The following is a 16,252-nucleotide window of genomic DNA, read 5'->3' on the forward strand; positions in this document are numbered from 1 at the left end:
CCCAACAATTGTGTGTGTTATTTTTTTAAAAATTTACCTACATAAAAAATTTGAGATATCAGGTGTGGAGGAGTTTGAGTACTATATAAGTCAGGGCAAGTAACTGCTAGCTGCTTTAACAGCAAACTTCAAAATCTCATTTGCTTAATACAACAAAGAATTGTTTCTTACTCTTGTCACAGTCAAATGCAGGCCAGGAAGATTTTCTCCAGTGATATCTCAGAGATCCAGATTGCTTCAATATTGCAACAAAGCTGTCTTAAAAATTCTTTGCTTTCAGTTTAACTGATGAAAGCAAGAGAGAGTGAGAGAGAGACAATGTGGAGAATTCACAGTGGCTCATGACTACCCTGGACACAGAGAAGTACATCATTCACACCACATTCCATTGGCCAGAACTAGTTATGAGGCCCCAAGTAACTAAAATGCTGGGAAATGAAGAGGAGCATATAGAGTGTTTGGTGAGTACTAATTATCACTGCAATGAACATACAGAATGATTTTGATTTCTAGAAAATTATAGCTGAAAAAATTTTAGAGAACGTCTAGTCTAGTCTATTTCCTTATCGAATAGAGGTTAGAGAGGTTGAATGGCTTGGTCAGAATTGCATGTCCAAGAAGTGGTAGAGGGAAGAGGTTCTGTCATAATAATTAGTATTTATTACACTCTCATTATGTGCCAGGCACTGTGCTAACACATCTGTGTGCCTCAAGTCCCTGGAACCTCACACTAACTCAATGAGACAGACGCTGTTCTTGTCTTCATTTTACAGATGAGAAAATTAAAGCTTAGAGAAGACAGGTAAAGCATCTAAGGTCACACAGTCAACAAATGGCAGAAAGGAGATTCAAACACAGACTGCTTATCATCAAAATGCCAGCAAGCAATCTATTGCTTGATGGTCACTTTTTGCTCTGGTCCCCAAATTCTCCTTCTGATCATACAAACAGACTTCATGGCTTTGGGGTTAAATATAAAAGTCCTCATCAAAGAATGATGCTATAGGAACTTTAAGACTGAAACAGCTCTAATATCCTTACTTGTCTAGAAGACAGGTTGAAGTCACTTGTGAGAGCAGAGAGAAAGCGATGGCATAAGCATAGGCAGATTGCACTGGTTTACCATGGTGAAATTTGCCCCAAGCATGAACAAGATTTTTCTTGTAAAGCATATGAGTACTTTGTGTCACATGAGAAGTTGCCAAGACAAAGCACCAAGTAACAAACATTAACTTAAACCTGCAACTTCTGAAATTATGACATAAAATTAACCATCCATTTATTTAACTAAAATGACTACATGCTTGATCAAATTTACTAGACTAGGTTGTTTTAGACCCAGCTTGCAATTGGAGTCCACCAAATATGGAAGACCTGGGCCCACATAGTTCTAAAACATGTGGACATTGGCCAGGTAAAACATGAGATAATTAACTGAGTACAGTCCAAATAAGTGTTTTGGAGGAAAAATAAGTTTCTACTGTCTAGTCTTGATGAGGTCTCCTGGGGAATGAAGCATACCTCCAGGAAATATTAGTACAATTGCCATCAGGAGAACTGATAGGAGTTTCAACTCTTGGTACTAATTTGTTAAGTCCCTTACTTTCTTCAGAAATGTCTGTTTGTTTGTTTTTTCCCCTGTTAAATGGGGTGATTGTTCTAAGAGTCCAATGACATGATACGTTAAAGAACTTTAAAAATCATTCCATATTCATATAAACTCTACCATTAACATGACAAGTGAGATCTAAAAATTCAGTTGTGTAACATGTGGTCATTTTATTGCATGATTAATAAAATGCAGGAAGTTCCAGGGTCCAAGTGTGCCATCTACCTATGTCGAGAATCTTCTGAAGTTTAAAGTTGTGATGTTTCCCAGTTAGTTGGCCAGTTTAGGTCAAGAGAATATTCAGGATTCAGGGATCCATCTTCCTCTCCCTGCATTCCCTAAATGGGTTGAGATTGTTTACTTTTTTCCCTTCTAGCTTTTTCTCTTTTTCTCCCACCTAAATAAACTTCAGCTTTTCCTCATTGAGAAAGGGCTGATCAGAGGATGGAGGTCCTTGCCAGTCATGTTATATCACCTTATGGGGGGATTTCCATTGTATGTCTTTAGAGAGGTTAAAGAAGTTACCCATGGTCAATGTGTAATGGAATAGAGAAACATTTGGTCTCCTGATTGTTCTTAGGGAAATCTCTGCATTTATTTGAGGAAATAAAATAAAATACATTGGTACATTGTAATCCATGTTATGCATGAAGTAAGAAGAGGAATTGGCATTGCTGCTGAGGGGATAGTGTGGCTTGGGGAGAGGAGTAGGGTGGAGAAAACACAAAAAGGAGAAATCAAGAAAAGAGAAAGAAGCTGTGCGCTGGGCTCTTGGTAATCTCCAGATCATCAGTGTATGCACAAATCCAAATGTATACTTGAAATCATTGCATTTCTTGTGGAAATCTGGGAAGAGGATGAATTCTGAATCTGGATTTCTACTTGGCTAATATGAAAAGAGCATAGATGAACAGAGGCATATAGGCCCCCTCTGGCATCCGAGTTACTTGTGAAAGGTCTCAATACTACTTAGTAAGACAGTTACTCATATCCAGGTTACTTCATATATGTACTAAAATTTCTGTGAAATGGTCTCAATTTAACATCAACTTTTGAATCTGGGTCCATATAATCCATAGAAAGCTAAATTTATGTCTTGTGTTTGATCTAACACTAGAATATGGTGAAGTTTTGAGACTTAGGGCTGAAAATAACACTTTCCTTAAATTCTTTTAGATTGGAAACTAAGCCAAAATCCATGACTGGTTCTTCCACTGCACATAAATAAGCAGGGCTCTGCTGAGTAGCATCTTGGAAATTTTAGAATTCTTCACATGAAATTGAAACTGCAGAGAATGCCATTTTATGGAAATAAATCCACCCCATGGCCATTACGTGTAAATTTTCTACTTTGTTCTCAAGTCATAACAGGAATATTATTTTCAACCTTTCATCTACATGTAGTTGATATGTGGAACAAAAGCTCACTTTACTGGCATATTAAAATATTTATTATCTAGGTTATTAAAACATTACCCAAAACCAGTGGTTTCTGGCTTTGTCCAACACCCCCTGAAAGATATCACACAGTCTCATCAGTAACAGTGGCTTCCTAAAGCAAGACACTCCCTTAGGGAATGGGGCAGGGAGGGGAAGCAAGAGAGGGCACCTGTCCATTTGTAAGAAATCTGTGAGGAGCATATCAAAATTTCCAGGGCTTTGTGTGCAGTTAGAAAGAGCTCTTCTTGCTCATCTTGAGGATCTGACTGTTATGTGTTGAATTGTGCCCCCCCCCACCTCAAATTCATGCGTTAAAGTCCTAACTCCTCATTACCTCAGAATGTGACCTTATTTGAAGATGGGGTCTTGACAGGGGTAATTAAGTTAAAATGAGATTGTTAGTGTGGACCCTAATTCAATATGACTGGTCTCCTTATAAAAAGGGAAAATTAGAAGACGGAGGTAAGACAATGTGAAGATATAAGGAGAAGGCCATGGGAACATGAAAATGGTCCTCTACAAACCAGGGAGAGGTGTCTGGGACAGATCCCTCCCTCACAGCCCTCAGAAGGAACCAACTCTGCCAACGTCTTAGTTTTGAACTTCTAGCCTCCAGAACTGGAAGACAATAAATTTTTGTTGTTTAAGCCACCCAGTCCATGGTGCTTTGTTACGGCAGCCCTAACAAATGAAAACACAGACCTTCCATCACTGAGAAAGACAAGAGGTACAAAGCTAACCATGTTTCCATATCATAACTCTGAGACTGGGAACCTGCTGGAAGGTAAATCATGGAATTTGTTCTAGGTGACTGAAATCCAATGGGTAGGCTTTACTAGGACTAGAGGTAAGAAAACAATTTACTAAAATATACTCTTAACCAAACCATTCATTTTATTACAAAAATAATACAATTGTAATATTCTGTTACTCCAATTCTGGTATTTTTCTCTACAAATTTTTATTTATTGAGAATTTATATTCCTAATCAGAATTTATATTCTGAATTTTATTCAGAATACCACCACCTAATAAATAAATGTTCTGATTTTTGTGTTTACTCTTTGTTCTGATCTCGGTGCATACTTCATTTCTCTTAGATGTCATCATAATATAGAAGCAATTTTGTAGTTTGATTTTCCCCTTTAACAGAAGTTCTCAACCAGGAATGTTTTCCCCACCCCCACGCACAGCCTGGCACTTTCAGCAGTGTCTGAAGACATTTTTGGTTGCCACAGCTGAGCCATCTAGTGGGTAGAGACCAACGCAGGACAGTCCTCCACCCCCTTAACAGTGATCTGGCCTGAAATGTCAACAGTGCTGAGGTTGAGAAACCTTGCCTTCTAATAAAGGTATCAGAAATGTTTTCCATGGTGTTGGTATATAGTCTTCATAATCTTTACTTTTATGGCTGCAAAATATTCCATTGAATTGATGTGTTATAATATATTTAACCAATAAATGTGTGATGTGTTATTCAGATGGTTTCAAACTTTTCACTATTATAAATAATGGTGCAAGTATCTTTTTATTTATATAGCTTTTTAGATGGTATTGAAGAAAAATTCCAATAGTGCAATTTAGATTAAAGGCTATGAATAAGCCAAATATCAGTTATTTCACTTAATATTTCACTTATTACTGAGAAACTGCTGTAAGCTTCACTTGCATATATATATGTGTATATGCTTTCCTTTCTATGGAAACGCTTTCGTTTTTCTCATTCTGGGCTGCCTCAAGACTCAGTAATCTTATCAGAATTTGTCTGTTTCCTAAGACCATTAATTACTAATTACTTCACTTTAGAAGTTACCTTCGCCTACTTTTCACCGCTTCAATCCTGTAATCATCACTGTTCCTTGGTTCTGAGCAGCCTTTCTCAGAATGGAACCAGAGAACGTCTGCTTCATCCCTGTGCTCTCCTACCTCACTCATAAAGTCAAGAGATAACTTACCACAAGTTATCACAAGCTAACTTCCTAAAGGGGCTTCTCCCTTTGCCTTTGAAATGGTGTAAAGATTATTTTACATTACAAAAGAATAAGACAATAAGCTATAAAGAGGTGAAATTCTTAAGAGTGTATTAAAAAGTGAATAGGTTGTTAGGTCAAGAGAAACAAATGAGGACTTCATCCTTTATTTATGCTACTCAAGACTACTCTCCAGTCACTTAGATGTTCATTCCTTCACAGATAAGACAAATAGTTAAAGATGATAAAAGCTGATTCTCCCATGGCCCCGAGAAACAAAAGACCACTTCACACCCTGTCTCCATTCTCAGACACTCCTAACTAGGTGGAAGATTGTGATGCCAGCTTCCCGGGCAGGTGGTACCCAGCACCACAGTGAAAATATATCCTTCTCAGTGCCGTAATGAAACGGGGATGCAGATAGCTGCTAAATGATGAACATGAGACTGAACAAAGGTGGAGTGATGAAACAGAAGAAACTCGCCTTCACCGGCCAGATGGAGGAGCATTATTCTAATCATAAGAGTTGGAATTGGAGTGTTGTAGATATTTGTTACCTATTTGCCTTGCCCTCATCACAACTGTCCACTGAGGTATATCATAATTACTTACTTTTGACCCTCTAACTCCCATTTCCATGGACTTCTAGAAACCAGGCAGCAACATCAGAGAACAAACCTCAAGTCTTGATTGTCCTGAGGCACCTCAGATCCCTCCTTTTTGTTTTAAAGCGTAAGGAGGACAGGACACTCATTAACAGCCAGAATTTCCAAGAGGGCAGGGACAATGTCGGTAAATCTGACATCAGGTTCTATCAAAACTATCTCATATAACTCACAAAAATAAGTGCCAAGTGTAAAAATAAGTCAATATACTAAATAGGAATAAATATAAAGCTAGCTCTAAAGTAAAATTAAAAGATACATGGAAAGTTCTGTTTACTTTAAATTGTCAGTAATAAAACTAAGTGCAAATATTTCAAACATCTATAGATTATTTTTAAAATGCAAACATGAAATAATTAGAGATTAAATTAATCTACATGACAATATTTTATGTCATGCAATGAAGAGGTGTAAAGGACAATTTGTCATGCCATATGTTTAAATCCTTTCTGGATTTCTTGAGGGAGAGACTATAAAAGAATCATAACAAAGTAAAAATCAAATTATTTTATTTATAAAACTGACTCATTTCACTAGTTGTGGTATAGTTTACTAGGCCTGGTTTTCCCCTCAAAGAGCTTGCATGCAGGTATTTCATTTTGGGAAGCAGTCCCAAGAATAAGGAGCAGAAGACAGTGGAGAGAGAAGGAGGGCAAGAGGGAAAATTGACAGCAGGGTGCATTCTTGAGTTGGTCACTGCTGTAGGCAACTGGGATTCTCTGACAAGCAGTGTAGACTGTGCCTCAGAGTGGGCCACCCAGGGAATGGAAAAGAGGGCAGTTAGTTCTTATCCACTGGCTCCCATCCCCCATTGGTCAAGAGTTGCCCTAAAGGCACAAGCTTCTTGTACATGTGAGGGAGTGTGACAGATTCCCAAAGGGTCCTTCAAGAGAGTGACAGAAAAGCCCTGCCTCAGAAAGCGAGAGACAAGTGGTGAAGTTAATCTGAAGTGTTATCAGGATGCACCTGCAAGCAGAGGCACTGGCGGCAGCAATGTCTGTAGTGAAAGGTGAGCGAAGAGGAAGAGACAGGGCACAGAGGGGGTCCATTACATCTCACATGCCAGTTCCAACTGACCCCTAGTGGCTGCCAGGAGTCTGGTTTTGAGATGAATGCAGGAGCTGATTCTGGACTTATCAGCAAAGAACCCAGTGTCTGCGAGGTTCATCCTCGTTTTATGTTATCTGTCTATAGAGAGTCATAACTTTGTCTCCTTGCTTCCATTGCTTCTTTGAAAGCAATGAAGTTGAGGAGGACTGTGGTTAGTGGAGCAGCCAGAAACCAACGTGACTTAGCTGCAAATGCTCTCCTCACAGGAATGTTTGAATACCACTATAAGACGTAAAATAGAACAAGGGTCTTTTGTCCTAGCCTAACAAAACAAGTCTTCTGTTAGTTGGATTGTCAAAGAACAACCAGTTCCTTTGGATTTGTTTGCTTTGGACTGAAGAGAGTAGACCATAAGAATATGGCAATGAGCTTTTTTCCACATAAATGTCATTATAAGGTGAAATGATATTGACTTTTTAAAGAGAAAAAAAGAAGTTTGTATGTTATATGTAATTCATAGGTGTCTGAGTCTTCTAGTGTTCTGGGAACATGTCTTGCTTCAGCTCCTTCCCCATGCCATACAGCTTTGGGAAGGTCAGCTCCTTCTCTAATGCTTGTAGGGCTCCTGGAATGGGAGCCATTTGTCATCTGTCCCTCAGAACTCCCGGCCTTGCCTCAGTCACCCATACATGTTTTTCATCACTCTTGCTGCCTGCTCTCTCCTTTCTTCATCTTTGTCCCAAATGTGCATAAGCTACCCTCTCCTTCATTCCCAAGGTAAATATACCACAAAGCAGCTATTGTCACCGGATTTTAATAAAGATTTGGGGATAATAGAGGGATCATAGCAGACGTGAAGAAGCTAACTGGATGGCTGACTTCAATATTTCTGAAGAACTTGGCCAATCCATACACACAGGAATCCATTAGGGGCCATCTTTCTCTTCAGATGCTAATGCCTCAGGTTGCTGGGGTCTGCAATTTCCCGTCTTCCCACTTCCTCACATTTCCTGGGGTCCTTAATACTTTATTCTCCTCTAGCTGCCAGGGGACAAGCCAAGAATCCCTGTAACTTTATTAAGCAACACAATTTAGCTCCTGCTTTTTCTCAAGTTCTTTCTTCCAGACATGCCCACGGGTGGTTCTCTAACAGAATCACAATAAGACCCAGAAACAAATCTTCCCAAATAAAAGTGATAAGTCCTGCTCCTCATTCAGAACACAGCTCCAGCATGTCTACTTAAAAAAAAAAAGCAATTTTATTTTCCTCGTATATAAACAAAAGTCCAATTCCCCAAAATAGGCTTGAAGCTAGTTTAAGTTGGAAACTTAAGGAGTTCCAGTTAAAGAGCTGACATTCCAGAGAAAGGTCAGCAGTTTGGATGGCCACAGAGGCTGAGGCTGGTAGAAACAGACTTTTTAATGGAGGAATATTTAAATTCCTCTCCAAGCCAGAACAGAGGAAAGACATAAGGTCTTTTCCCCCTAGAGTACTGAAGAGAACCAAGCACCAGAAATGACAATTGTGATGGCTTTACTGATGAATCTTGTATTTTTAGAGATGTCATGTGCAGTGAAATAGTAGACATTTTAGAATAAACAAATAATAAATATTTACTAGAATTAATAAATTGATATTTAACCAAGTAAAAGGGTGAATAGAAGAACCAGAGAACAGTATTATTATTAATTAAAATTCTTGAGTTGTGAACTAAGACATTAAACCTTTTACATCGGGATTAGAAAGTCCAGTTATTTTCCTAAGTCTGCTTTTCGCTCTAACTTCAGATGGAATAAACCCCCCTGGTGTGGGAGGTAGAATTTGTGGGGATTTATTTCTTCTCGAGTTGGAGGGCATTTGGAAAAAGCAGACCTTTGTCATTAATGCTCAAAAGCATCCAGGCAATTTTTTTGGCATAGCTGATGATTAATAAAAGAGATTATTAGTAACAGAGGAAAGAACTACCTGTCCTACCAAACATAAAAGCAAAGCACTCTTTGGTGCCCTGAGTAGGGAATCATGTTTAAGCCAAATGACACTCTGCAACCCAAACCATAATGCATGTGCTGAAATTAATTTTAGCTATAAAGTAAACCTAGGCAGCTGCAAGCAAGTATCTACTGTATTAGAACACTTCTCCAGTCCTCAGTGAGAGGGCAACTAGGAAGAAAAATTGTCTTGAAAAAGTTATTCTGAAACTAGATTAGCTTCCCATTCAAGAAATACAATTGTATTCCCTTCAAAGTAATTTTCCAAGTCAACTATATTTATAGAACTCTTCATAGTACTTTGGAATGACACACTCTTGTATAGAGTTCTCTCAGGAAATTGATTTTTATTCTTCAAACACCAAGTTTGCATCCAGCATAGCCAGGAACTCAGGGGCAGATATCTTTGTGAGGAGCATTTTGCTCTGTCATTCCTAAGAACTAGCAGAGATGGCTCAAGCTAAGAAGCGTGGGTTTGGGATTGGGTCATGCGATGGGCATCAGCTCCACAGTAGGCCCTTTTTGCCAATCTCAGCCATTCTGAAAATGGGATGTGCTTGGCTCCTTACAGATAAAACCCCCTCACCTTTGCAACTGAGACGTGCAGACACCTGCACAGTTGTGTCAAGCAAATTCTGTGACTTTGATTGTTCCCATCCACATGTTATTTCTCAAGCCCTCACACATCAGATAAAATGCCATCTGTAGAAACTTTTGCTAGCACAGGTTACTCCAGCTTTCAAGCCTGCCTTCCATCCTGATGACTAGGACTCTGCCTGGCCTTGTTCTGGATGATGTGGCTGGCCAGCATCTAGCTTTTGTCCAGCATCTTGCTTCACAGAACTTTCCCTCTGTTCTGTGTAATATAGCCCCAGGTTAAGTAATATTCTATCCCCTTGCCACCATGAGTTCCCCAGACACTATACCCTAGAGCTCCCGAACATTCCTTTCTCAGAGGAGAGAATGATTACTTTAGCCTGGTTAGAATATTTAAGAAGCCAAAGCAAGCTCTGCATCTGTCAGCCTTGCTGTGATCTTGTGGACTCTTGCTTTGAATATGTGATTAATACTGTGACTTATGCCACAGTTCCACCACCTAATTCCGCATCTTATGTCTGTCAACTACATCTGGGTCAGAATCCTTATCTCGATTACCCATCTGCTACCCACGTTCCTCTGGGACTGACTGGCAGGACTCCTTCTTCCCAGTCTCCTTTTCAGTGAATAGATATTTGTCTTTGAGTAGAAGCCCCATATCTGAATCACTGATGCCATGATCAGACCAACCTAAGGCCAGTTTCCTTCCTGCTTGGTGCTTCCTCCTTAGTTTACCATAGCCAGCCCCATGTAGCTATTGACTACTATTTCTTCTCTTTGCCCTCCTGCCTCAGCTCATGCTGATGGCCTATCAGTGTAACTACACCTTCTCCTTGTCCCCAGAGTCTCTCCACTTCCATGTCCTAGCCATGTCTGATCTTGCTTTTTTAATAACGAATCAACATCCAGTAACAATAGTATTATGTAAGCTTTGTTGAACACTTTGTAAGTGTCAATACTTGGCTCATTATCTCTAAGTCTCATGACATCCCCAAGGTAGGTCTCATTACCCTATTTTATAGATGAGAAAAATGAGTCTTGGAGACTATAAAACTAGAAGGTAGTGGAGCCAGAATCAGGCTGGAGTCTGGCATCAAAACCCAAGCCCCTCTATGTTACCAAATTGCCTTCCTTTGAGAAGAGCTGCAGTATATTATCTTTATTCATCACCAGTATTATTATCTTCATTTACAGATAAATATACTGAGACTTACAGAGCTCATGATTGAGGAAGCCAGTACACAAGCCAAATTTGACTCTGAAAACTTTGTTCTTTCCACTACAGGATACTGTCTTCTGTGATGGCACTACTTTATAAGTTGTGTATTTGCTTTGTAAACACTCCTGTTTCCGCACGCAACCAGTTTAAGTGCCCTATAATAAAGTCTCTTGTTATTGTATCTGATTTATGGCTTTCTCCCCTTCTGCCTCCTTCTCAGCTTCCCCTTCCACTTGTCCTTGGAATGATTCATCTTTCCTTCTTCTCTTCAGCAGGCATAGATTGTCCCTGAGGATGCTTATAGAATTTAAAATATCAGCCAGAATGCCAGCTTTAAATTACAGTGAGGAATGGAGCTATCAAGCTCTCTGGTGACTCATGTTTGTTGATCGGTACCCGCTCTCCCTGTGGGCAAATCGATGTGGGATGTAAAATTTATAATTGGGAGATGGGTTGGCAAAAGAAGAATTGGAACAAGAGAAGTGAGATGAGGTGACTGGGTGTGACAGGCTACAGTGGTCTGATGCATTCATTTCTGCATTTGGGATTTTGCTCCCATAGGATTCAGCTGATTGGATCCTTTGACCGGAGCACAGACTCTCTCAGATGGTGCTAATGCAGAGTGTTGAAAAGTTGTTATTATGCTTGAGATACTTAAACAACTTTTAAGAATTTAAAAACTGAGACCCATGCAAAAATATTTATGGAACATGTGTAAGATGTAAGGGATAAATACAATGAACATTCACTTATCCACTGTCCAGTCCAGAAACAGGACATGACCAACAATATTAAAGTTTCTTGTGTGTCCCTTTCTTACCTCATTCCATTTTCTGTCTCAGATAACTATGCTCCAGCATTTTGTGTTCATAATTTCATTTCTTCCTATAATAGCATTACCTTTTCCTTGAATCGCTCAACAACATATTAGCTTTATATGAAACGGATCATACCATATATATTTTTAATAAAATTTTTTAAAATTCATGTTGTTTTGTGTAGCTGAAATCTGTTAAATTTTACTAGTGCACAGTAATCCATGGCAGTAACACACAACTTATTTGTTGGTCCTATTGTTGATGGGCATTTGGGTCATTTAGAATTTGTTGAGATAATAAATAGTGCTACTATATACTTTCTCGGGTATTTCTCTTGCTGCATATGCACGTGGATTTCCAGGAGTGGAATTCCTGGGTCATGGGGTATTGATACTCATGTCAGCGGTATAAAACCCATCCTTTTCCCACATCCTCACCAGCATGTAATGTTGCCAGACTTTATCTTCCATTTGGGGTGTGATATTATCTCATTATATTTTGAATTTACATTTCAGCATTTCTAATAAAGTTGAGCATCTTTTCCTGTGTTTATGTCCACTTATGATTATTCACCTGTGAACTTCTCATTCAAGATTTTGCCCCTTTTTGTCGAACTGTTTTCTCTCTTTTAATTCATTTGCAGGAAATGTTTTTATTTTTGTTTGATTTTTAAACATATTTTGGATATTAATCTTTTTCAGTTTTGTGTGTTAAAAATCTCTTCTCATAGCTTGTGTATTTTCTTTTAACTATTTTTATGTCTTTTGAATTAAATCATAGAATTTAACTTTTCCTTTATGGTTTTTGTATTTTAAGAAATCCTTCCCTATATGGAGATCAAAAGAATATTCTATGTTGTTAGCTTTGCCTTTCTCATCTAAAACTTAATTTAATGGATTGGTTTTTAAACATAGTGTATGGTAGGGATATGATTTTATATTTTCACCCGTGGATACTCAAGTGTGCCAGGATAATTTATTGCAAAGAACATTCTTTCTCCAATGACCTCTACATACCTTTGGTCATATATCAAAGATCCACATTTGAGTGGATCACTTTTTGGACTTTCTGTTGTGTTTCATTTGACTATCCCATGATAGAGCCCCTTGGTCTTAACTATTAGAGCATTATAATAATTCTATGTGATAAAGTAAGCACTCCTTTTTCTTTTTCTTCTTCTTGGGCCCTTGCTCTTCCATATAAATTTTTAAATCAGCTTGTCAAGTGCCACAAAATACCTACTGGGATTTTGATGGGAAAAACATTGAAATTACATGTCAGTTTGGGAAGGATTGGTGTTTCTATGATGTCAAGTCTTCTTATCCATGTATACGATGTGTATACCTATGTTTATGTAGGTTTTCTTTGTCTTTCAATAAAGTTTTATAATTTTTTTATGACGATCTTGAACAATTTTCTTATATTTATTCCTATACATTTTATAATTTTGATGTTATTGTAAATATATTTTTTAAACTTCATTTTATGTTTGTTGAAATTTATTTTTGTATATTGAGGTTTATATCCTACAACTATGCTAAATTACCTTATTAATTTTAATAATTTATTTGTAGCTCCTTTTGGATTTCCCACATAAAGTTTACATCCACAAGTAATGATGTGTGATGATATGTAATGACAGCTTTCTTTCCAATCCTCATACTGTTTAGTACTTTTTCCTGCTTGATTACTGGCTAAGCCTTCCAGTACAATATTACACACATGGTGGTAGCAGATACACTTGTCTTGTTCATAACCTCAAAAGGAATGCTTTAAATATTTTACCGTTAAATATAATGCTGGATGTAGGCTTTCTGTAGCTACCCTTTCTCAATTTAAGGAAGGCCTCTTTTATTTCTAATTTATTTTCTTTTAATTTAGAAAAGGATGTGGAATTTTATCAATTGCTCTTTCTATTTCTATTGAGATGATTATACGATTTCTCCTTTTGTCAGTCAATATGGTGATATATGTTAATTTATTTCTTACATAAAATCAGACTTGCACTGCTGGGGTCAACCAAATGATGCATTATCTTAAAACATACATACACACACACACAAACTTCTGGATTCTGTTTGTTAAGTTTCTAATTTTGTGTCTGTGTTCATGAGCAAGATTGATCTGCAATTTTGTTCTCATGTTTCACTGGGTTTTGTATCAAAGTTACACTAGCCTAGTAAAGCTAACTAGTAATATTCCCACTTTCTATACACTGAGATAGTTGTGTGAGATTGGAGTTATTTTTTCCTTGAATGTTTGCAGACTTATTTTTTCCTTGACTATTTGTTGGAAATTGCTGGCAACACTGTCTGTAAAAAGTAGTGTCTGAAAAAAATTCTTAACTTCTGATTCAATTTCCTTTATGGTTATATGACTTTAAATTTTCCATTTCTTCCTAAATAAATTTTGACATCATATTTTTTTCTAGAGGTTTATCCATTTCATTTGAGTTTTCAAATGCATCATGTAAAGTTGTTCATAATACCTACTTGTTACCTTTTTAATCTTTGAAGCATCGTTGATTGTTTTATTCCTAATCTTGCTGGTTAGTGTCTTCTCACATTTTCAAAAACTTATCTTCAGAGATGTTTGTCCATTTTATTTCTTCTGTCAAAGAAGCTTGGTTTGTTTTTCACTTTGGTATTTTTCTAGGAAATTTTTCTATTCTCTTATAAAATCATTTCCTCTGTCAAGTGATGGCATTCAGGATTTGATGTTATACTGGACGCTTGAAAAATCACCTTTTCTCTCGAAAGTACTTTAAATGCTTCTTAAGTATAAATTTAGTTAAAATTTCACTAGGAAAAATAATTATGAAACCATTTTAATTGAGGATTTAGGATATTAAATGTTCCCTTGTACAGTGTTAGGCAGGATGCTTATACAAACCTTTCACTCCTTTACCTCTATAAGCTTTTGCAGACAGGCCTGAACAGGTTGGTTTTCAAATCCTCTAAGCAATCCAACATTACGAAACACAGCAACCATCAGCAAAGGACAAACAGAACCCTGGATATTTCAGCCAGGAGGCAAAGACGAAGAGTGGGATTAGGTCTGAAGGTCATAGAATTTGTGTTTCCAACCTTGTTTAGCATTGCATTCCTGCATTATCCCTGCTAGCTAAACAGAATCATATATTGGCATCCACGCAGGACCTGCACTTGCTTGCTTTGCTTCAGTTCTTTCCTCTGCTTGGAATTCTTTACCAATATCTCTTTTGCCCAAAACATACCTATCATGAAAATATATGATGGACACCTGTCAGGATTTCTGCCTACCCTACACCACTCCTTCTTTGAGTTCCTTTCACTCTCTGGCCACAGTAGAGGCTTCTGCTGCTTTATTTGTTATAAACGACCCCTCTACCTTTGCAGTTGCTAATATGGCCAGAATTGATACCTGATCAAAGTTGAGATACTCAGATCCTCTCTTCTGGTTATTTGGAACTGGGATTCAGAAGTTTTAGAGAGTTTCTGATGATCCCCCTTGGACCTAGATGATGTAGGCTTTGGGGCTGAGAATGTCATTCTGTAGGAACCATGCTCAGAAGTAGAGAAAGCCATTCTATAAATAGTAGTAAAGGTAGATGAACAAAGAAAAGCAAAGATCATAGACCTTGTGATTCTGAAGGGGTAGATATAGTAACCCTTGTTCCATTTGGCACGAGATTCCCAGTTCCAGTCCCTCACTAGGCATTAGCTGTACTTTCCATACTTAAGTTCCAGGAACTACCCTTGTATCTTTATAGTAAACTACCCCCCGCTCCCTTTTCTTTCTTTCTTTTTTTTTTTGCTTTGGCAGGTCAGGTGAGATTCTGTTTCTTGCAACCAAAAGAAATTTGATAAAGACCTCTCCTCTATGAAGTCATTCTTTACTCCTCCTGTTAAAGAAAAATCTTTCCATAAATGGCTACTCAACTTTATTCCTCCACCCACTCACAATATATCATGTTTATAAAACAGCACTCCTACACTGCTACTTTTTATTTTTCAATTTTAGACTTATACACTGACTTCCTGATAAGGAAGATGATGACTTTCCTCTTTTACTGTCCTCTCTTCTCTTTCTTTCTTTTTCTTTTTTAAATTTATTTGTTGACTCATAGCAAAATGTGACAGTTTCACATTTGTAAAAAGCATCCTAATCAAACTCTTCATTCTGTCTATGGTTCCTGTCTTCTGGAATTTCTATTCATGGGATGCTGGTCTGCCCAAAGCCTCCTCAGCCCATCTTTGAGATAACTTGAATGCTAATGCACAAGCAGAAGCAGACTCAGACTTCTCTATTTACCAAAGCTATTGAGGCCAGTCATTTGGATTACTGGTCTATCTTCTATAATGGAAACCATTTGACTCCATTCTTAATAATTATCTTATTTTCCAAGTCAATCTTTTTTACTGTTGTGGTAAGAACACATAACATGAGATCTACTCTCCTAACAAATGTTTAAGTGTAGAACACAGTAATGTACAGTAATGTTAACTATAAGCACGATGCTGTGTAGCGGATCTCTAGAACTTATTCATCTTGCATGACTGAAACCTTGTATTTATTTTTGTTTTCAGATTAGCCCGGAACTAATATCTGTTGCCAACCTTCCTCTTTTTTTTTTCCTCCCCAAAGCCCCAGTACATAGTTGCATATCCTAGCTGTAAGTCATTCTAGTTCTTCAATGTGGGATGCCGCAGCACGGCCTGATGAGCAGTGCGTAGGTCTGCACCCAGGATCCGAACCCAGGAACCCTGGGCCACTGAAGTGGAGCATGCGAACTTAATCACTTGGCCATGGGGCTGGCCCCACAAACCTTATATTTGTTGAACAACTCCCCATTTCCCCCTTCTCCTAGATCCTGTCAACCACCATTCACTCTCTGCTTCTACGAGTTTGACTAT

The sequence above is a fragment of the Equus asinus genome, chromosome 1, assembly GCF_041296235.1.
Source record: "Equus asinus isolate D_3611 breed Donkey chromosome 1, EquAss-T2T_v2, whole genome shotgun sequence".
Classification (NCBI taxonomy): Eukaryota; Metazoa; Chordata; class Mammalia; order Perissodactyla; family Equidae; genus Equus; species Equus asinus.